The sequence below is a fragment of the Barbus barbus genome, assembly GCF_936440315.1.
Source record: "Barbus barbus genome assembly, chromosome: 23".
Classification (NCBI taxonomy): Eukaryota; Metazoa; Chordata; class Actinopteri; order Cypriniformes; family Cyprinidae; genus Barbus; species Barbus barbus.
Genome location: NC_136751.1, coordinates 16,122,795 through 16,146,402, shown reverse-complemented (window position 1 = coordinate 16,146,402; position 23,608 = coordinate 16,122,795). Strand labels below are relative to the sequence as shown.

The 23,608-nt window shown below is 38.7% G+C and overlaps 1 protein-coding gene across 2 annotated transcripts in view; it reads left to right on the top strand.

Annotated features, from left to right (window-relative positions):
• LOC306843178 (tumor protein p53-inducible protein 11-like) overlaps positions 1 to 23,608 on the top strand; it is a 60,397-nt gene that overhangs the window by 17,466 nt on the left and 19,323 nt on the right. The window lies entirely within an intron of this gene.

The window sequence follows — 23,608 nt, the reverse complement described above, 5'->3', positions numbered from 1 at the left end:
TTGTTTTTCATGCTTTTTATGCAAGATTTGCAAACAATTTTATGAATTTTGTTAAGTTTGAAGTACCCAAAGAGCAGCCTAAATGATTGGCTCAATAGAGAAATCAAAGGTTTCAGACACTTAACAGCTGTATTTAGTCTAGTTCTATTTTAGGCCATCTTGCTGTAATTTCTCAAGCTGTGAAAGACATTAGGCCGTGACACATGAGGTGTGCTTTCCTCTCTCCTGCAGTGCCGCTGTGAATGCCCTGGTTCACTTTACTGTATCATTCACACATTCATAGTGTCAGAAAGGGCCCTGGATCGACACCTATTATACTTTGCCTGATATTTAGTAATGGTTTTTAAGCGAAAGCCTGATGTGAAAGGAATATATATCATTAAGTATATTTGAATGGTAATTTTAGTGTAAGGCTTCACCTTGTAAAAAGGCAGCAGAGAATGAACAACAACTTGTTCATGTTCCAAAACAATGCTGATGTTTCCTGTGTTTGTGTTCAGTATGGTCTACACTTTAAGGCTAAACTTTCAAACCGTCTTTATTAAGCCAACATCCAAAGTTATTTTTGATAAGCTTAGCATAATTAAAATTAGAGTTATCTACATTTATTAGAATTTCAGTTAATTTTCATTCACCTTCCTTGCATTTAAATTACATTTCTGTATATTTGCTGCCACAATTTGAATTCAGTTCAAATTAAAGGGAAAGTTCCAGTGGATGACATAGGCATAGGGTAAGCTCCGGTGAGAACTGATGAACACAGAAGTACAGAGGAGAGAGGAAAACACCCCCCCACCCCAGCCATGTTGAGTACTTTTTATGATGGATGGATGCATTTTATTGGACTTCTATTGGACTATTGAATATCAACAGCCATTCACTGCTAGTATAAAGCTTGAAAGAGCCAGGACATTTTTAATATCATTCTGATTGTATTTGTCTGAAAGAAGAAAGTCGTATACACTTTTCTTCCACATCGGCTTCTTTACTATGTGGTGTTCTGCAGGGATCAATTTTGGGGCTGCTGCTGTTCTCTTTGTATATGCTTCCTTTGGGCACTATTTTTCAGAAGTATAGTATTTCTTACCATTGTTATGCCGATGATCTTCAGTTTTATTTTCCTGTGAGCCTAGGTGAATCATGTTCTTTATAGAAATTACATGAATGCTATTTACATTAAGCTCTGGCTCTTTAAAAACTTTCTTAAATTAAATGAGAGTTTAAGACTGAGGTTTAGATTGTGGGTTCTCCTTTGTCACCGACCTTTGCTGGTGAGCTAGGTTCAATGTCCTCAAAGCTTGATAATCTTGTTAAGAGTCTAGGGGTAATTTTAGATTCATCACTAAATTTTAATAAACAGGTCAGTGCCATCATTAAAGGTAGCTTTTTAAATTGCCGATAAATTTTCAAAATTAAGCATTTTCTTTCCAGGAAAATTTGGAAATTGTGGTTCATTCCCTTATTTCATCTAGGTTAGATTATTGTAATTTTTTTTATATATTAGTCTCCCTCAGTCTGTGTTAGTTTGCCTGCAGCTAGTGCAAAGAGCAACTGTGAGGTTTGCGTTGGGAGCAAGAAAGAGGGACCACGTGTATTGATATCTTGACACTGGCTGCCTGTTATATTTAGGATCGACTTCAAAATTCTCCTGTTTGTTTATATAGAGCTGGTCTTGCTCCCTCTTATATTAGGGAACTTCTGTTGTTTTTTTAAATTAGGTTTTTTTTTTTTCATAGTAAAGCACATTAGGGCAACGTCTGTTGTTTGTAAATGTGCTATATAAATACATTTGCATGGCTTTGCTTTGAATGGCACACAATCCTGTCAATATTCATCACCTCTTGCTTCACCTTCAATCTCAAAACCCCCTGCTGCTCAGCTCAAATACAGTTACAGTGAGTTGTCAATGGACATGCAACAAGTAGTTGGTAAGAACCTGGAGTGTTCCAGCTTTATCACTGTTGAGCAAGTCACTTGACCCACAATTGCTCCCGTGGTTGGTGTGCTGGGAGTCACTTTAGGTGAATGTGTGATTTGTTCGATGACAAGGAACGAGTAAGTAGAGTTCTTGAGGTGCTTTTATGGCTCGAGGGCCGTGTTGGCGATGTCAGGATGTGCAGCCAATCGTCTTCAACGTCCTGCTAGTGCAGTGTCTGTTTCTATGCTTTGAGGAGATCCGGTGTCAGTTGTTGTTTACTTGAGCAGCTGAATTACGTTGGTCGAAAGATCAGCCGTATGCTGGGATGGACAAGATGTTTGAGTGGCTTTTCCTTCACACTTTCATCACATTAGCACGAACAGAGGCTTAATGAGCTGTCAGCAAGCTGCTGCCACTCAGGGGGCCAACCTCTTCTGAATGTCTCGGGAGGGAGGTTTCTGTGTGTGCTCTCATCCTGCCATCCTCCGCTTGGCGAAGGGTGAAATGGCTTAAGACAGAGTATTATTACAAAACTGAATCATCTCCTTTGCAAATGTTTTGATTTCAAGGCCATCTGTCTCTGCGTGCTTAGAGCGCAAATGACATGGGCTCCGCTGGCGGCTCTTCACACACCCACTCCAAATGAGCAGACTTGTCTCATTATATATATATATATATATATATATATATACAGTGAGGTCAATAAGTATTTGATCACCCTGTGATTTTGCAAGTTCTCTTACTTAGAAATCATGGAGGGGTCTACAATTTTCAGCATAGGTGCATTTCCACTGTGAGAGACAGAATCTAAAAATAAAAATCCGGAAATCACATTGTATGATTTTTTTTTTTAACAATTTATTTGTGAATTACTGTGTCAAATAAGTATTTGATCACTTGCTTATCCGCCAGATTTTTGACCCTCAAAGACCTGTTATTTTGCTTTTAAATAGTCCAGCTACACTCTGCTCGTGATTCTAAATTAGTAGCAACTGTTTGAGGTCGCTAGCTGTCATAAAGATACCTGTGCACCCCACAATCAGCCAAAGTCTAAGTAGCAACATGGGCAAAACCAAAGACCTGTCAAAAGACACAAGAAACAAAATTGTAGACCTTCACAAAGCTGGAAAGGGCTACGGGGCAATTGCCAAGCAGCTTGGTGAAAAAAGAACAACTGTTGGAGCAATTGTCAGAAAATGGAAGAGGCTAATGATGACTGTCAATGTCCCTTGGACTGGGGCCCCACGGAAGATCTCTACTCGTGGGGTATCAATGATGCTAAGAATGGTGAAGAATCAGCCCAGAACTACACGGGAGGAGCTGGTCAATGCCGTGAAAAGAGCTGGGACCATCGTTTCCAAGGCTACTATCAGTAATACACTAAGACGTCATGGTTTAAAATCTTACATCGCACGGAAGGTTCCCCTGCTTAAGTCAGCCCATGTCCAGGCCCGTCTGAAGTTTGCCAGGGACCATCTGGATGATCCAGAGGAGTCATGGGAGAAAGTCCTGTGGTCAGATGAGACCAAAGTAGAACTTTTTGGTCTTAACTCCATTCGCCATGTTTGGAGGAAGAAGAATGATGAGTATCATCCCAATAATACCATACCTACAGTGAAGCATGGGGCTGGAAGCATCATGCTCTGGGGGTGTTTTTCTGCACAGGGGACAGGACGACTGCACTGTATTAAGGAGAGGATGAACGGGGCCATGTATTGTGACATATTGGGCAAAAACCTCCTTCCCTCAGTCAGAGCATTAAAGATGGGTCATGGCTGGGTCTTCCAACATGACAATGACCCAAAGCACACAGCCAGGAAAACCAAGGAGTGGCTCCATAAGAAGCATATCAAGGTTCTGGAGTGGCCTAGCCAGTCTCCAGACCTAAATCCAATAGAAAATCTTTGGAGGGAGCTGAAACTCCGTGTTGCTCAGCAACTGCCCCGAAACCTGACAGATCTAGAGAAGATCTGTATGGAGGAGTGGGCCAAAATCCCTCCTGCAGTGTGTGCAAATCTGGTGAAGAACTACAGGAACCATTTGACCTCTGTAATTGTTAACAAAGGCTTCTGTACCAAATATTAAAAAATTTTGACTCAAGTGATCAAATACTTATTTGACACAGTAATTCACAAATAAATTGTTAAAAAATCATACAATGTGATTTCCGGATTTTTATTTTTAGATTCTGTCTCTCACAGTGGAAATGCACCTATGCTGAAAATTGTAGACCCCTCCATGATTTCTAAGTAAGAGAACTTGCAAAATCACAGGGTGATCAAATACTTATTGACCTCACTGTGTATATATATGTCAATAAGCATGATCCTTTAATCTCTCAATGCCTATAGAGCTGTTCATTTGTAGTCCTAAAATCCTGAAGAGTATTTTCGAGCCTTGGGTTCCCTTAAGAGTTTCTAGAATAGTGGTTTTTGATTTATGAGTAAAATAAGGTCTGTGGTTAACATTACTTCAAGAAAACTTCACGTTTTGTTCTACAGAATAAATAGATTCTGCAACTACAACAAAGATGTCAGTTTATGCTTATGTAACGGCTCAGAGACTGAAATTCTGAATATCTCCCTGCGCTCTCAAACTAAAATAATTAGTATTTTGCAATAAACAAAATATGCTGTTTTTATGTACATAATCAACATCTTTAATGTAACTCTTTAATGAAAACTAAATTGTGGAAAAAATACTTTCAGAACCAAGGCCACAGGAAAAAGTGAATGGGCACTGTTGCAATCTATGTAACAGACTTATTATGGTGCTTTGCCAGCAGAGGCAGCAGGAGAATCCATACCTACAAAAAAAAACCGTAAACAACTATATGTCATACACTAGGACTAGGTGGAAAGGTTTGGTGATGGAGAGAGTAGTGATGCCCAAGTTGCTTTTATTTATTTTGATTTTTTTATTGGTAAGGGTTTTAATTGTTGTGTAGACCTCTTTCTAAATTTAATTTACATAAAACTGAACCACGTCAATAGATGGAAGTACAGTGTCTAACACCATTGTGGTTTTGGTACTTAAAGTGCACGACGAACGATAGTTAAGTATTAAGGCCCTGTCCCAAATGGCACGCTTCACGTGCACTTGCAGTCTTGTGGACTTAAGGTTCTTTCACGCTTGGTCCGAAATAGGGCTGCAACTAACGATTATTTTGATAATCGATTAGTTGGCCGATTATTCTTTCGATTAATCGATTAATCGGATTAAAAAAATATTGACCAAAAAAAACACTATTCCACATTCTGCCCAATGTCCTTCAAACAAACGTGACAACTGAATGCTATGAAAACATACAGTGCTTAATTTATTAGACCACTTAGCATAATAAAGAGAAAACATATTTTAGAAATTTGTCAAAAATTTGTTTAAATTTAAAAATGTTATTGTCATTTATTAGACATAATAATAAAAAATGGCCTCATAACAGCTTGCATTCTTGCTGGTATTGTTTATGTACTTTTTGACTGCAATTGGGTATCGCGAAAAAAAAATACTCAAATAAAAAATACAAGAAAAAATAAGTGCTCTGGTTTTCTTTCATAGATAACAGCAATAATGATATTATAGCATTAAAAATAGCCTACTACTGTTACTAAAGAGCTTACACATATTGGAGTACTAACCAGTACAGAAAGCCGAAAAATGATTTTGGTTATCACCAATACTGTTACTTTAGAGCAGCAGTGGCACAAACCTTACATAAACACATTGTTAAACTTACATAAATTTGTTAAGCATTGTAAAAATTGAATATAGTTTAAACCTCTATTAAAAATTAAAATAATAAAGATAATAATAAAGACGAATAAAAACACAAACTCAGTGTTAACCAACAGGTAAGAGTAATGTTCTGCAGGAACTACTTTGATCACAGTCACCTCGTCATTTCTTTATCCTGTAAAAGGCCGTTATGGAGCGTCTCATGTTTATATTCAGACAGACAATTACACGCTGTTATCCCTTTAAAGTTCCTACTCTCATAAAATATTTTAATTTATTTTAAACCTTAAATTAACTTTCAACAACAGATAATTCAGCACAATGGATATGTTTGCGCTGAAAAGCCTATTAATTGTCTCCCTCTCTACTGTGTTCTGTCCGTCTGACGCGCGTGCGCGCGCCCGCCGCGCCGGCGCTCATTCGGTATTTTAAACTTAACACAGACTGTCAGGACGGACCTTTATGCAAAAATGGATATGCTCGCGTGAATTTGTGGCATTTATAGATAAGGATATGACCATAAACTGAACGTTTTTGCGCTGAGGACGCACACGCATCTGTCAAAGCGCCTGACAGGGCAAGCCATTACTCTTATGCATTAACTTAAAGCTTAAAATAAAGAATTATCATGTTTTGGGCAGCTTGGATCACGTGCTTCTCAGGCAGAATCTCATTCTGTTTCCTCCACTATTTTTAGATGCATTTTGTCCATAGAAATGCATTATTCAGTGCCGTAATTTGACTAACCAGCTGAAGTTGGACGTGCACTGTGGGCAGACCCGATTAATCGATAATGAGAATCGTTGTCGATGATTTTCATAATCGATAATAATCGATTTTATCGATTAGTTGTAATCAGCCCTAGTCCGAAATTTTTGTATGCATTTTTTCGTATTCATCATCCTTTCTCACCAAAATGCTTGCTACGAATGCGAAAATGCAGAAAATTGAACCTGATCCAAATTTTTTTTATGACCGACCAAAGTTTCGGAGGCAGCGTGTAAACGTGATTTTCACAACATGAGGTTGTTTTCATTTTTTAACGTGTGAAAATTTTGGCAATTTGGAGATTTTCAGACTCCGTGTGCAAAGACCTTTACAATGGCGCTATGTGCGCGTGTTTGTTAATTCCACGAGACCTTAGGGGTGTCCCTTTTGTCATTTTAGTTTTAAGAAAACTTTTGGGGCCGCTATGCTCCTTTGATGCGCACTTCTGCCGAGTCCGCATTGTGGTGAGTTCCGTTGCAGACTTCTACTAGACAGACAAAATGGCATTACTTCATGAAAGTTTGGACTAAAAATTCGGATTTCAATCGGATTTGCACAAAAATCGGATTTGGGCTGACAGTCTGAACGAGGCTTTTTGTATGTGGTTTGGAACCCTATTCAAATGCTTTGTTTTGAAAGTAGCGGAGACCAAAAAAAAAAAAAAAAAGGAAAGTAGTGGCGATGGCAGAATGGAATAAAGCCACACATTCAAGCTTCCTGCGTTTCTGTTGCTGCCTCACAAGATGAAATATAATAATACAGCGCAACTGCGATGGCAAGACAACATCTGTATTGCAAACTATATTGCTGTTACTGTTGTTTTTTGCATAGGCATAACAAGGCAACAGCATCACCATAGAAACCAATGCGCATTTTAGTAAAAACAAAAGAGCGCTTATGGACACACAAATCGGATATGAACAGTTGCGATATGCTGTGTGGACAGTCAGTTATTCAAATCAGATTCCATCCTGATATGCACAAAATTGGATTTGGGCTGACAGTCTGAACGAGGCTTTAGTGTCTGTTGGTCAAAGAAAGAAAGATGTCTCGATGACTCTGAGTAATGCTGCAGTGTTATTAATCACAGTGGTGTCTGTTTATTATATAAAAGTCCAGTTAAGAGGGCAGTGTGTTATTTGTATGCTTATAGCAGCGTTAAATATAGCTTTTCCTTTTGGTGTTTTTTTTAAATGTCTGTGGTGTATGCGCTTGTTTGTCTTGAAATTGCATTTTTGCTTGAAATTGCATTATTGTTTGGTCAGAGTTCCATCAGTTATCAGATAATATTTAAAATGTCACAGAGATATTGTGGCAGTGTCCTGTCTAATGTCATTGTTGACCGAGATTGGGAGACTTTTTTTCCCTGTGCTGACAGGTTATCATTTTCTGGCACCACGGTAAAAATTGTGGATGGATGTACAACTTTCTGGTAACATGAGGTCTAATGTCATCATGTCTCTAGGGATGTACTGCTGATCTGTTGATTAAACCAAACTGCAGCTTCTGTATTATTTATCAGCCAAAGGGGAGACGTCTAATGTCAGTGGATGATCTTATACAAGACCTGTTGACTGACTGCAAGAGACTCTGCTGGATTGTTAGCACGTCCACCTCCTGTGCGTTTGGCTCATTGTGATGTGGATCAACTTTGCATATGATCTGCATTGATTTTGTTTTTGTCAATGTACAAAGATGGCTTCATGCAGGCAGCTACAGGCAGGTACAATGAGTTCCTCTGGGAGTGAGAAATTAATCAGTGCACAACTGATAGCTGAGGGCATGTGCTAAATCTAACACAGATGGTGCCGAGATTCTAATCAGTTTCTACATTTACATAATAACAAATAATTCACAGTTACAATTTCCTACATTGCTTTCTTGAAGTATGCAAGTTCAGTTAACCTCACTGGTGTTTTATGATTGTTAAGGGTGGGAATTGAGAAGCAGTTATTTAAAAAAATAAATAAACATCTGAAAACAAATGATTTTCATGTTCAGTTCTGTTCAGCGGTTCATTGCAGGTGATTGGAACACTAAAATACTCAAATTCATGAAATAATTACTCTTAGAGAGTCATTCTTCTATCGAATTTCTCTAAAAGTTAATCTTTAAAATTGATCAAACGTAGCTAATCGTTAGCAAATCTCATTATTATTATTTATTTTTCATACTCCGTTTAATGTTGTAATGCCTTTTTAATTTTTAAAAACAGTAAAATGTATTGTACATTTGACTAATTTTTAGTATTTATTAGTGTTTAATATTTCATTTATTGGACAAAATGTAATTTTAGTCTTTATATTTATTTATTAAAAATTTTCTTGTATTATGTATTGAGTGATGTAATCTTCCCCTCAGTGAAATCCAATCACAGATGGGCACAAGAGACATATTTGAGATGCACGCCAATATCCGCTGTAAATGTCAGTTGGTCTCGACTGACCGCTTGTGATCTGATTACCCAAAGTGAATTTAAACAGGGCCTATGAGAATGAAAACCAACCAGCATCTCAGAAGATGCTTTTTCAGTGTAAAGGACAGCCAGAAGCTGAACACGTAATTTTTATTTAAAAATAAGAAATTGGTACAGCTGCATTACCCAGCTGGCTTTGATATCTCATTTTAACTATTCATTAATTGTTTACTTCCTGCCTATAAAATGTTTGGTTGTGCAGGTGTACCAACACAACGCAGTGCCACTCTCTCAGTTGTGTTTCTGTGTAAATATAGGTTGTGTTTGCTTCTGAGGTCTGCCGAGGGAACCAATGTCTCAGCTGGGTGCATCAACAAGAACGTTCCACTTTTTTGTCCTGTCACTCACAGTAAGCTCCTGTGACAGACCATGAAATGGTGTAAGTAGACAAGTGCAGGAAAGCTCCTCAAGCACAAAGCTTCAAAATCCATCACGACTGTCCTGACACAGCAACTGTGGGAAATGCAGGTCCAGGTAGAAGGAAACGCCCTTCAGTTCATTACTTTTGTTGTCTTTTTATGGCCGCTGTACTATATGATTGTGAAATCATTGTTAGTGATGATTACATAATTCAGTAACACTTTAAAATACTGTTCCATCATTAATGAATAACTACACAAGAACACATGAATAACGCAATATGAGCACTCTATTAACTATTAGTAACTAACAAGAAACTCTTAATTAATTAGTAAGTAATAGTGCTTAGTCAAATGTGGTAGTTCATTATTAGCTAATCAGTAACTATTATTTTTTCATACCTCCCTATTCTAACTACTAAGAACTACTGCATACAGGTTCATAATTAATATGAATAATACATAATGTATAATTAATTCTAAAGTGAAGATCATGATAACTCCCTAGTAACGACTGAAATCATTGTAAGCTTTTGAGAGTGTTGTAAAGCATTGGATAGTAATTATTCAGGTGTTACTACATACTTCTAAAGGAATTACTAATCATGATAACTCCCTAGTAATTACTGAAGTCATTGTAAACTTTTAAGGTTTTTGTTAGTAATTCATTTTGCTAGTTTTGTTAACACTTAAATCATTACTAGTGGGTTACCGTGATCTTCACTTTAGAATACTGATCCAAATAATTAGTAATTTCTTCAGAAGGATGTAGTAACGCATGAGTCATTACTATCCAAAACCTTACATATATCTCAAAAGCTTAAAATGACGTCAGTCAGTATTAGGGAGTTATGATGCTTTTCACTTTAGAATACTGATCCAAGTAGTTAGTAGTTCCTCTAAAAGAATTTGATCATTCTTGAGTCATTACTAGTGGGTTACCATGATCTTCATTTTAGAATTAATTATACATTATGCATAATTCACATTAATTATGAAACTGTACACTTAGTAGTTCTCCAGGATATATAAAAAAATAGTAGTTATTGATTAGCTAATAGTGAACTACCAGTTTCAGCTGAGCGCTATTACTTACTAATTCAATAATCATAGTTTCTTGTTAGGTAATAGTAGTTACTACATTGTTAATAGTGCATTAGTCACTTGTTCCTGTGTAGTTATTCATTAACAAAGGATCAGTATTCTAAAGTATTACCCATAATTCATGCAATTTCAAATGTATAGTACTTGGTGTGTCACCCACATTTGTGTATTTTACTATGAAATGTCCACGAAAAGTATGAGAGACAAAGTGTTAAAAGGTCATCGGATGTAAAATTCACTTTACAAGTTGTTTGAATGTGCCGATCCCGATCTGCTTAAATGTATCTGTTCGCGCGAATCATTCGTGATCCAGCTTCACCTACAGAAGAAGTGAGTATAAGGGTTTTTTATGAATCTTTGCAAATTGCCTGTCCTAATAATGTGCTAGTTAGACAGTTTCGCGGCTGAAGTTTACAATCTGCTCCTCACACCATGGAAGAGAGGGGTGGAGTCAGCAGGGCTCATTAGCATTTAAAGCGACATGGACTAAAAACAGCTTGCTGAAAACAGAGCTGATGTTGACAGGGTAAAATTGTGTTTTTTACCCTACCATTAAGAAATTTTAACCAAAGTATGTTATAGACTTTTCATTAAGACCCGAATTTGTTGAAAATGGGCATCCGATGACCCCTTTAATAAAAACGGCATTTATAAAATTGATAAAAAGTGCTTCATTAGCAAAGCTCTGATTGCTGAAACTGGACTTTCTGTCATAGTAATCGGGTCAATATCACTGTAGGGTGCTTTTTGGTGTCCTGTACATAACTCATTTGCCATGATAACTTGACTATAAAAAATTACTATGAAAGGGCATGTTATATTAGGCTAAGTTTTTATATTCATAGCAAAAGCATTACTTGGCTCTTTAGAAACATTTTCTAGATTTCTTTTTAGTTTTGTGTAAGAGGATGCGTGTTATTTTACTATGTCCCATGCATTGTCCCTTGAATTGTTGTCCAACCTGTCGTATTGGGGAATCCGCCCCTTTAAGAAAAGGCCACCCTCTTTAGTGACATCAGGACAACAGATTTTATTTTTTTTTGTCTCTTCAGTGGTGGGCTGAGGTTGGTGACTTTTCAATTGACAAATTTTCTTCAAACGAGTTTGCTTATTTGCTTTCCCAAAGCTTAACATGTCCACCCTGTCAGCATAAAATATGCCGGAAATGATTTGAATACTGTATTTTCAAAATATGTAAGTTTAAATACACCAAATTCTCTTCAACAACCAGACTAAATATTTAGCTAGTCACAGTTTGTTGTAAGCTAATATGCTAATTGAAGCTCAATGTCCACCCTGTGGGCCACTTGACTTGATAGCGTGGACATACACATGACAGGGTGGATATAGCATTAATTTGTGTTTAATATTGCTAAAAATAAAATGAAAGGGGGGGGGGGGGGGGTGTGGAGGTATATCAATGTCATTGAGGATGTAATTATATTATTATTATTATTATTATTATTATTATTATTATATTTTTTGAATAACCCTGTTTAGAAAGGGGACATCATACCTTTCAGAAAATATCATTTGCATCTTAATTTTGCAATGAAAACGCATTTAACAGTAATATATATATGTCCATGACAGGGTGGACATATCTAATGGTTTATGCATTGAATAATGGCCCATAATTATCTAAAAAAAAATGTGGGAGCTCAGCTAATATGTTTCTAAAGTACTTGTGTCTACTATTTATGATATGACATAAAGCTAATGGGAAATTACATTTTTTGAGTATTGTGAGGGTTGAAAGGCACTCTATGGTGATATTGACCCAATCAAGAGACTATAGCTTTAATTAACTATACGGTAACCTTGTGCAAATCTTGACAAATGTCGGACAGATGAGGTCAATGACAAATGTTGGACAGATGAGGTCCTCAACATGTGTATTACAAATGACTAATAATCTGAATCAACATTTTTGCTTTATGCATACATGTTTACCTTAATTCGCATTGTACAGTTATTCACAGTTTATGTAATTTTGTTATAGTGTTTCTATTCGTACAGTAGGCTAGCTGCAATTGTTTCAACAATGGTTTTGTTAACAGCTTATTTTGAAGCAGGTAATGATTTGGTTAAATGAATAATTAATTCAACACACGTATAAAATTTTACTCCTATGGAAACTGTAATGCTAGTACTTGAAGAGTCTGAAATAGATGTTGCTCAATCAGGGCATAATATATGTGCATCATAAGTTATTCAGAGAAATAATGCTGACTTCATACAGTGCGTACTTAAAGACATGAAGCTTTATTTCCAAGATGAGGCATGGTAAGCTCTGAATTTCAATTCCACGTAGAGCAATATAACAGAGGCTTGTATTGTTATATATACTAAGCCTACTGTATCATATTTGATGCATGCAAAATTGTAAGGCCTCTAATTTATCGACATGATCAAAACTTGATAAACAAAACCTGCTATACACCATCTACCACATGCCTTCTGTCTATTGATAGAAATATATATATATATATATATATATATATATATATATATATATATATATATATATATATATATATATATATATATATATATATATATATATTTTTTTTTTTTTTAGGAAAATCTTGTTGAAATGTAAGTCAAATATGATATAAATCTTTGCATTATATGTTTTGGCCACAATATAAACTACAGAGCTTTGATCATAAAACTAACCATTTAAATATCATCATCTACTGAGACATTATTAGTAGATATGGAGTTATGTGAATTTTGTGTAAGGAGTCGGCTTCTGCTATTATAAAGATAACATTCATTTGCATTCATTTACAAGGTAAATTCATATAATTTCATTTGTTTTGAGATGTTTAATGAGATGTTTTTTCCTTCTCATATATAAACTCCATATTCTGCTATCTCATGCTATATGAACCTTGAAAGCCTGATGTATCAAATATGATACACAACAAAAGGCATTTTTTTAATAAAGAAAGGCTCAATATGCTGTTCCATTTAAAAAAAAAAAAAAAGCATATAAAGTATTTTTCGAAAATGTTATTTCATATGTCAGACTTTATATGGTTATGCATCAATGTTTTCTTCCATTCATTTTTCCACAAGTGGACCGTCTCCTTCCCGTTAGTCTGTCTCTGGCAAATTTAAACTGTTGTTCTTGGCAAAGAGTTGCCTCCAAAATTGACCTTTAAAAATGAGTGCAAAGATATTTGAATCTACTGTTCTAGAGTAGCTGCATTGAAAATGGAGGCTGATGTAATCTAGACATCTCTCCCAAATCAGTTATCGGCATAATATATAAAGTATGAATTAGGGGTCGACCGATGTGTGTTTTTCAGGGCCGATGCCGATACCGATTATTACAGACCAAGTAGACCGATAACCTGGCTTTTTACCGATATATGTCTGGTGTAAATATGAAAATGTATGTCAAAATTAAGAATAACAAGGGCTCTGACAAAAACTGCCTTTCATGGTATTGGTTGCACTTCTTACTCTTGTCTTCCTCCATGCATCCATCTACTATAAGGGTAATATAAACAGAGAAAAGTGGGGCCGCTGTCAGCTAAAGAGCTTGAGGAAATGCAAGTATTTGGCTTCAATAATTTACATGTTAGAAATGTATGTGTAATAGCATAACCTCTCATAATTCTTCATTCATTCTTTTCTGATGACTAAATCATAACTTACAAGAGGTGACTATTCAGTTTGTCATCTAATGCACATCAATTAACTTAAAAAGCACAACGTATATAATAAGTGTAAATTTAATCGTCTTCATAGCTCCATTGTAGAAGTTGCGAAGAAGACAGCAACTATTTTCATTAAACTATAACACTATAGCCTGTTATAGGCACACTTAGTTCAATAGCCTACTGAAATATCACAATTTCTGTCATCTTAATCTTGGCCTATGTGACAGTAATTTCCATTAGTTTTCATTTACAGTGCAGTGCAAATGAAGCCATAAAACATTAATTTAATTTATCTTTTAATCAAATGAGAGTTAAACTATTTTTTGGCAAACAAATGCGTTTACTATTAAAATTAAAACATGGAAGAAATAGCGTATTGTGTGATTTTATTCTTTTAAACAAAAGTTGTAATAATTGTTGTAGTAGTATTAGTAAATAAACCAAACTTTTTTTTTGACGGGTTGCCACGAGGACCTCTTAAGTTTCTGTAGCCCATGTATGATATGACGATCGTTTTACTCAAATGAAATGGTCAAATGCTCATGAATTAACTCTCAGAGCAGTTCTGGCGATGTTGTTCATGCATTTATGTCCTCATTTAGTGAGACGGCAGATGCTGAAAACACTGCGAGCGTCGCGCACTTCAGTGTGTGTGTGGTAATCAAAGCGTCTGTGCCATTATACAGACACGCAGAACATGGAGAATTCATATTTAAATAGTCTTTTTGCGGCTTAATGTTTACAGATACTAGTCCATAGCGCGAGTCGATTTAAGTGTACTGACCTACTTTTGATCAATTCATCCAAACTTTGACAAATTCCGTGACTCCGTGTTATACAGTAAATTCCATTTATATGACTGGATTCTGCGATTCCGGCTGCGTTTTCCCCATCGCGGAAACCATAATTAGATAATATAGAGGTGTTTTGCAACTCCAGTGTAGTGGATTGTGATTTATTGCACCTTCAGCAATGTCTGCTGCTGCCTTTGAGAGACAACTGATGCGTGATCACTGAAGCAAGCGCTTTCGGTGTGAGAGTGCCTTTAGTCTTCCACGTTCATTGGTCGGACTCGTGACTCCCAACAAATCAGATGCGTGGTGGGCGGAGACTGCTCTGGGCCACAGACAGGCTGCATCAGAGCCAAATGGCGTGTTTCAAAATCAATTAATTTTATCGGCACATCGGTTTCGAAAATGACCGATAATCGTAAAAATGCTTTATATAGGCGTCGATAATCGGCCAGGCCGATAATCGGTCGACCCCTAGTATGAATATGTACATACAGTCAGGTCCATAAATATTGGGACATCGACACAATTCTAACATTTTTGGCTCTATACACCACCACAATGGATTTCAAATGAAACGAACAAGATGTGCTTTAACTGCAGACTGTCAGCTTTAATTTGAGGGTATTTACATACAAATCAGGTGAACGGTGTAGGAATTACAACAGTTTGCATATGTGCCTCCCACTTGTTAAGGGACCAAAAGTAATGGGACAATTGGCTTCTCAGCTGTTCCATGGCCAGGTGTGTGTTATTCCCTCGTTATTCCCTCATTATCCCAATTACAATGAGCAGATAAAAGGTCCAGAGTTAATTTCAAGTGTGCTATTTGCATTTGGAATCTGTTGCTGTCAACTGTCAAGATGAGATCCAAAGAGCTGTCACTATCAGTGAAGCAAGCCATCATTAGGCTGAAAAAACAAAACAAACCCATCAGAGAGATAGGAAAAACATTAGGCGTGGCCAAAACAACTGTTTGGAACATTCTTAAAAAGAAGGAACGCACCGGTGAGCTCAGCAACACCAAAAGACCCGGAAGACCACGGAAAACAACTGTGGTGGATGACCGAAGAATTCTTTCCCTGGTGAAGAAAACACCCTTCACAACAGTTGGCCAGATCAAGAACACTCTCCAGGAGGTAGGTGTATGTGTATCAAAGTCAACAATCAAGAGAAGACTTCACCAGAGTGAATACAGAGGGTTCACCACAAGATGTAAACCATTGGTGAGCCTCAAAAACAGGAAGGCCAGATTAGAGTTTGCCAAACGACATCTAAAAAAGCCTTCACAGTTCTGGAACAACATCCTATGGACAGATGAGACCAAGATCAACTTGTACCAGAGTGATGGGAAGAGAAGAGTATGGAGAAGGAAAGGAACTGCTCATGATCCTCATCAGTGAAGCATGGTGGTGGTAGTGTCATGGCGTGGGCATGTATGGCTGCCAGTGGAACTGGTTCTCTTGTATTTATTGATGATGTGACTGCTGACAAAAGCAGCAGGATGAATTCTGAAGTGTTTCGGGCAATATTATCTGCTCATATTCAGCCAAATGCTTCAGAACTCACTGGACGGCGCTTCACAGTGCAGATGGACAATGACCCAAAGCATACTGCAAAAGCAACCAAAGAGTTTTTGAAGGGAAAGAAGTGGACTGTTATGCAATGGCCAAGTCAATCACCTGACCTGAATCCGATTGAGCATGCATTTCACTTGCTGAAGACAAAACTGAAGGGAAAATGCCCCAAGAACAAGCAGGAACTGAAGACGGTTGCAGCAGAGGCCTGGCAGAGCATCACCAGGGATGAAACCCAGCGTCTGGTGATGTCTATGCGTTCCAGACTTCAGGCTGTAATTGACTGCAAAGGATTTGCAACCAAGTATTAAAAAGTGAAAGTTTGATTTATGATTATTATTCTGTCCCATTACTTTTGGTCCCTTAACAAGTGGGAGGCACATATGCAAACTGTTGTAATTCCTACACCGTTCACCTGATTTGTATGTAAATACCCTCAAATTAAAGCTGACAGTCTGCAGTTAAAGCACATCTTGTTCGTTTCATTTGAAATCCATTGTGGTGGTGTATAGAGCCAAAAATGTTAGAATTGTGTCGATGTCCCAATATTTATGGACCTGACTGTACATATATAAATATTTAGTAAAGCTAAGCATAACAAACAACATAAATGACTGATGCACTTGTACATGTAATGGATGGGTGTGTAGAGACTAGAGAGAGATGGAGATGAGAGATTGAACAGCTGTGGAGTCTGTTTTAAGTAGGTCTCTTCTGCAGCTGCACTGGCAGTGCAAGTTTATTCAGTCCAATCGAGTGGTATGGCAAGCCCGAGACTCCACAAAACATTTGCAAAGTAAATATAGAGTTAAATATGCTTTTGTGTGTCAAACTAATATACACATTGCATACCATTAGTTAATGTCCACGACTGTAACTTTTGCACAGAACTGTAAACTGAGCACCTCGTTATTTATATTAATCCACTTGTATATTTTTAATTAAAAAGGTTTATTTACATTTCATCCAGCAGTCCATCTTTAACAGAAGTCGAGCGGTGAAATCTCTGTGAAGTTTATTCCATGTAGCAGTAACCATACAAGGAGCTCTTCATTGCAGATACTAAGAAACATGATTCTCTGAAGCACCAGTTTCATGACAGTAAAACTTCCTTTAGTGTAGTTTCAAAGAGATCAAATGCTTTTTCTCCTATCTTCCTGTTGAACTGAAAAGCAGCTTGAGTTTTGTGTGGCATCAGGTTTAATAACTCCTGTCCCAGCTTGTGTTTGTCCAGCAGCTAGTTCACATCAAGAGGAGATTCCTTGCTCTGTTTATGTCCTCTTGTCACAGGCTGTCAATTTAGAGGCCTGTTCACTTTAGCCTGCAGCTTATTTGCCCTTTTCTCACAGCATTTCCTGCCTTAGTGAAGAGAGCGAAATGATGGCAGCAATTACTGTAGGAGCAACCTAATGGACTCTGGCAAAAATTGGGTGTAATCTGACGGTGATTTATAGCAGTGGTTTTCAACATGGTTTTGCTCAGATTTTACATTGGATGACCAGTGGCGAGTTGACCTGCTGTAATGTGTTTCCAGATTTGTAAATCTGAACAGAAACGGCTTTAAAATCACATTAAAATATTATTAATGTGAGTATCAGCCATATTACTAAGTGAAATTTGAATTTGTGTCAAAATACCATAAAGTTGAATTGTCCAGGAAAAGACAGGTCAAAATGAAAAAAAATTATTTCAAAAATAACAATTATCTGCGTTTACAGGGTTTCTGTGGGTTCTGTGGAAAGTCATGGCATGCAATGTTGCATGCACTGCAAAAAATAATTCTTCCTTAGTTATCCCTTCATTTTGATCAATTTTTCATAAAACAAGACTTTCTTATTCTATCATTTTGCTTCTCTAGTAAGTGTATCTTTTTTTACGAATCTTTAGACATTTGCACTGGAAAACAAGAAAAAAGCAGTGTGATTAGAAGGTACAGTAAATTTATTTCCATATTCTATGAATTAGGAACAGAGCCAAAAAGTTTTTGCTGCCATCTCTGCTGTCCTCATTGCTAATGGTTGGACATGTCCAGACCGCAACCATGGGCTTTAATCTTAACTAGAAATCATTTCAGCCGTAATTTTAATGGAGAACACAAGCTCACTGAGCAATGAGAGAGATGCATTTGCAACACTAAACACCCACATCAGCGGCACGACTACGACTAAAGATGCTTTCAGGAAATAAAAGCACCATGTTTTGTCCCAGTGTTTAGGACTAATGGACCAGCAATGGTACATCAGGATGTGGCTGTTTGTTAAAATGCGTGGATTTAAATTACATTGCTTATGAAATGCATTTAGACTGTGCTTTGATAAAGGACTTTTTAATTAAAATGATGTTGTGGGTGACTAACACAATTCAGCCTCTGTCTTTGAGGTGTGTACTTGTAAGTCAGCCAGGTTCCGATCATCTAATGACTTTTCTGAAGATGGATTATTATTGAATACAAAGCCGATAAGCCACAGATCCTATAGGACAGCATGCGCTGAGATTGATGTAGTCACTTGGCTTCTTCAGAATGATAAATGTTTTTTTCAAAGGTTGCGCTGCCACTTTTAGATATCATAAATTGATTATGCATTTATTTTTCAGCTGTTTGTTCTATACACAGGTTATGACATTTATGTTTGTATGCATGTGTTTATTTTTATCATGCAGTTTTCCAAACCCATAGCAGTGACATGCTGGCAGTCACTGGAGTCCCCAACAACAGGTTGACATGCATGCAAGGTCAAAAAACACTTTAATTTTCTTATAATATGCATTTATTTTTACCTTATTTGCTCAACGACTCCCAAACGATTCGCTCAACGATTAATTTTTCCAAAACCTTCCTTTGCGTGATGCTAATCTGTGATTGGTCGATTTCATTTAAAGCAGTGCAGTGCTGCTTTGTGTACAGCGTTTCTGGGGAAACAGCTATTTTTAATGCTTCAAAAGCTGCCCCTAGTGGCAACAAGTGGGTGGGCAATATGCTAATGTTTCATGTTGATGTCAAAATGAAACTGAATGATGAATAAGCATCACAAAATGATGCTTAAGATTCGTTTTAAAAAACGACTCGTTTCAGTGATTCAGAGTAGACTCTTTCTTTTGAGAGACAATTTACACACGGTGCACTTTCAGATTTAAAACTTTGCAGGATGTTTTCATTCACTTAGAGCTGTGTTACACACTGTATGAAAGGTAATTTTCAAAAATCCATAATAAGGATATTAAGATATTTGTCATGCGTAATAGTTATTTACAATACCTTAGTGACATGACATGAAGATTAAAATTATATATATATATATATATATATATATATATATATATATATATATATATATATATATATATATTAAATAGTTTGCACTCATTTTTGTGTTTACATTACATTACATTTACATTTAGTCATTTAGTTGGCGCTTTTATCCAAAGCGACTTACAAATGAGGACATTAGAAGCAATCAAAACCAACAAAAGAGCAACAATATGCAAGTGCTATGACAAGTCTCGGTTAGCCTATGTTCATATGTGTGTACATTTATGGCTGTACCGGAAAATGCACTCGGATTATTGTATTAGACATTTATAAAATGCAAGGGCAGTGAAAGATTATTTGACTCAGACTTAAACATGCAATTATATGCAACACCAGAAGGCTAATTAATGCTAATGATGATTGCTTTCTACTTTAATTCATTCAGCTTGACTCGCAGTTCTAACATTGTAATTTTTATTAATAAGAAGAATTCTTCAAATTTATTGATGAAGCTGTCTAGGGGTTGTGTATATGTTTAATATCCCCAAGACAGAGATGCTAGGAGAAATGTTGTTGTCCTGCAGATTAATTTCTTTTTCACTCACACAAGTGCACACTTGTCTGTTTTTCCCACTGTCGCAATGTGTTGCTGTTTAAAAAATCTATTAATATTTTATTCCCCTTATAAACTCACAACCTAAGGCTGAAGTCTTCTTGAAGTGTCTGGATGCCTTTGTGGAAACATAGGCTTGGGATTTTTGTAATGAACAATGAAGCCTTTGCTTCTTCCCTCCATATGTCATTAGCTTCATAATTCTATACACAGTAGCCGCATTTTAAAATTTCATCACAAGGAGCCTTCAACCCGACAAAACTCTCACATGGCCGCAAGATCTTCAAATTGCGTCAAAGGCGTGATTTGACTGCCAGAAGGGTAACAATGGGGTGAGACATCAAGATGAACAGAGCCTCATCACAGAATATATACTTTCAATAATGAGGGAGGGTGCCAAATGCGCAATCTGTGTGGTTGCTAGGCAACTGCATCAGCATCACTCCAGCAGCTTCATGTTGAGAAGCGCATCGGAACCATGCTTTTGAATGGCATCGTCTGGCTAGTGTGTGTGATTTGCAGCACATTGATTGAAGCATGGCTTCTTATCGGCGATGGTAAAGGCACACAGGCTAAATCGCTTAGTTAAGGAAGTAATGATTCACAGGAATCACCAGTTCAGCACAGCTGGCAGCATTAGTGTGACTATTGTGGATTCAGTCACAATGTATCACCACAAGTTGACAGATGAGCATGTTTCACAATTCCGTTGCCCTTCGTCTGTAGTACAGTATGTAACACTATATAGGTTATGAGCTGCCCAGAGTTTAGAAGGTCTTGCTGTGTGATCATTCGTTAGTAATCAGAAGGACATGATCAAACTGTGAACTTCTCTCTAGAGTCGCTGCTGACGGCAGCAGAGCACACTTATAAAAGAGAATCTGTGCTCATTAATTCAGATTTACAGCCCTAGAAGATTATACATTTATGTACTTATAAATAGAGGTCGACCGATATGGGTTTTTCTCTGGCCGATGCCGATATTTAGAAATCAGGGCTGCCGATGGCCGATATATGATGCCGTTTTTTTGCCGATATGTTTGGCCGATTTTCTTTCTTTCTTTTTTCCCCTTCATCTCAGGGATGTTAATTTTTTTTCAGTAATTTATCAAAATATTTAAAAAGGTTTGCTGCATGGTTAAAATAAAATTGCGTTTTTTAGAGAGAGAGAGAGAGAAAAGTCACATAAGTCACATTTTATTATTTCATTCAGAAATAGGCCTAATGCCAACGTAAAATGTTTACAAACATTATAATAAACACTGTAAACCTAGCTAGGCTATTTTAGTTCCCCTGACTCCACAACAAATGCTTTCAATTAACAGTATTTAGAAAAGAACAAGAATTAAAAATATAAGAAGCTAGCTATAAACGACAAGCCAAAATGAATTAATTTAGGCTAAAACGAAACTGAAACCAACGCTGGGTCTCTCATTCGACACAAAATCAAATGTTTCCGTATTCGCGATGTATTTGCCAAAATATTATTTATTATGTACAGGTGTTACGGAATGTTGTTGTGGAATGAGCGCACGACGAGGAATGACGAAAAGGAGTATCCTTATTCAGCTTCAACACAACTTCCATTATTAACATTAACTAACATCAATCCAAGACAACGACTGAGGGAGAACTGAGGACTTATAAAGGGACCGACCAAACAAGGAAACAAGATAATTAATATAACACAGGTGATGAGGATGAACGATAATTAACTAATGACAGGAAACTAGAACAGGAAAATCCAAATAAGGGCAAAAGGGAAAATAAACAGGAACCAAACCGTGACAGATTTCGCCCCCTTCCCGGAAGGTGCGTCCCGCACCGTAACATACACATAACGGTGCGGGCGCTCTGGAGGCTGGAGCCGGGCCAGGACAGGGAGGAGACTAGGGAAGCCTCCAGGGCGGATCAGGGGCCTTGGGAGGCCATGGCGGATCAGGAGACACGGGAGGCCCTGGAGGGACTATTTTTTGGGTTGGCCGAGATAGCACAGGGAGCTCCGTGGCCTTTGCCTTCGGCCCGACCCCGAAGGCAAAGGCCCCCCAAATATTTTTCTTGGGGAAGTTCCCTCCCGGGAACAATTGAGGAGAAGCGGGCTCTGTGGAGCGCTCAGGAGGAGCGGACACTGGAGGGCGCTCTGGAGGAGCGGGTTCTAGGGGGCGCTCTGGAGGAGTGGGCTCTTGAGGACCCTCTTGCAGCACGGACATTTGGGGGCGTACTTGCAGCGCGGATACTTGAGGGCGCTCTTGCAGCGCGGACATTTGGGGCCGTTCTTGCAGCGCGGATACTTGAGGGCGCTCTTGCAGCGCGGACATTTGGGGGTGCTCTTGCAGCGCGGATTCTTGAGGGGCGCTCGGGAGGCGCGGAGCTGGACGGGACCAGTGGAGACGCAGGAGAGCTGGACGGGACCAGTGGAGACGCAGGAGAGCTGGACGGGACCAGCGGAGACACAGGAGAGCTGGACGGGACCAGCGGAGAGGCAGGAGGGCTGGACGGGACCAGCGGAGAGGCAGGAGGGCTGGACGGGACCAGCGGAGACGCAGGAGGGCGCTCTTGCAGCTCGGACTCTCGGCGGTGCTCTGACAGCGCGAATTCTCGGGGGTACTCTGGGAGCGTGGATCCGTACGGGACCAGCGGGGACGCAGGAGAGCTGGGCGGAACCAGCGGAGATGAAGGAGGGTACTTGCGAGGAGAAGGCACTGTAGGGCACTTGCGAGGAGCAGGCACTGGAGGGCACTTGCGAGGAGCAGGCACTGGAGGGCACTGGCGAGGAGCAGGCACTGGAGGGCACTGGCGAGGAGCAGGCACTGGAGGGCACTGGCGAGGAGCAGGCACTGGAGGGCACTGGTGAAGAGCAGGCACTGGAGAGAGTACGGGAGCCGAGAACTCCGGGGGCAGAGCCTTATTCAGTAGCCCTGCGTCTTGTGTTGGCGGAACTGTCTTCACCGCGGGCGGAACCATCATCGCCTCAGACGGCGGCACAATCATCGCCGTGGACGGCAGAACCATCTTTGCCGCGGGCGGAATCATCATCGCCTCGGACGGCGGTTGGCTGGAGCGAGCTGCGGTCGGCGTGTAGGTTCCGGATCGGGGCAGGACACTCTCCAGACACCGGAGGATCCCTTCCCTCCAGCTGAGTCCGGTGGTGTCTGGGAGGTCCACGGGGCGATGGGAATTTGCCCCGATCCAGAACAACGAGTTCAGTGTAGCGTCGTCCAGCCCTGTCCAGACGGCGATCCTGCTGAACCCCAACGCATACTCCGGCAGCGGTAGATCTTGGCGATCCAGAGCTATGAAGCGATCAGCCCACTCCATAATTCGGTTTCGGTCTTGGATTCTG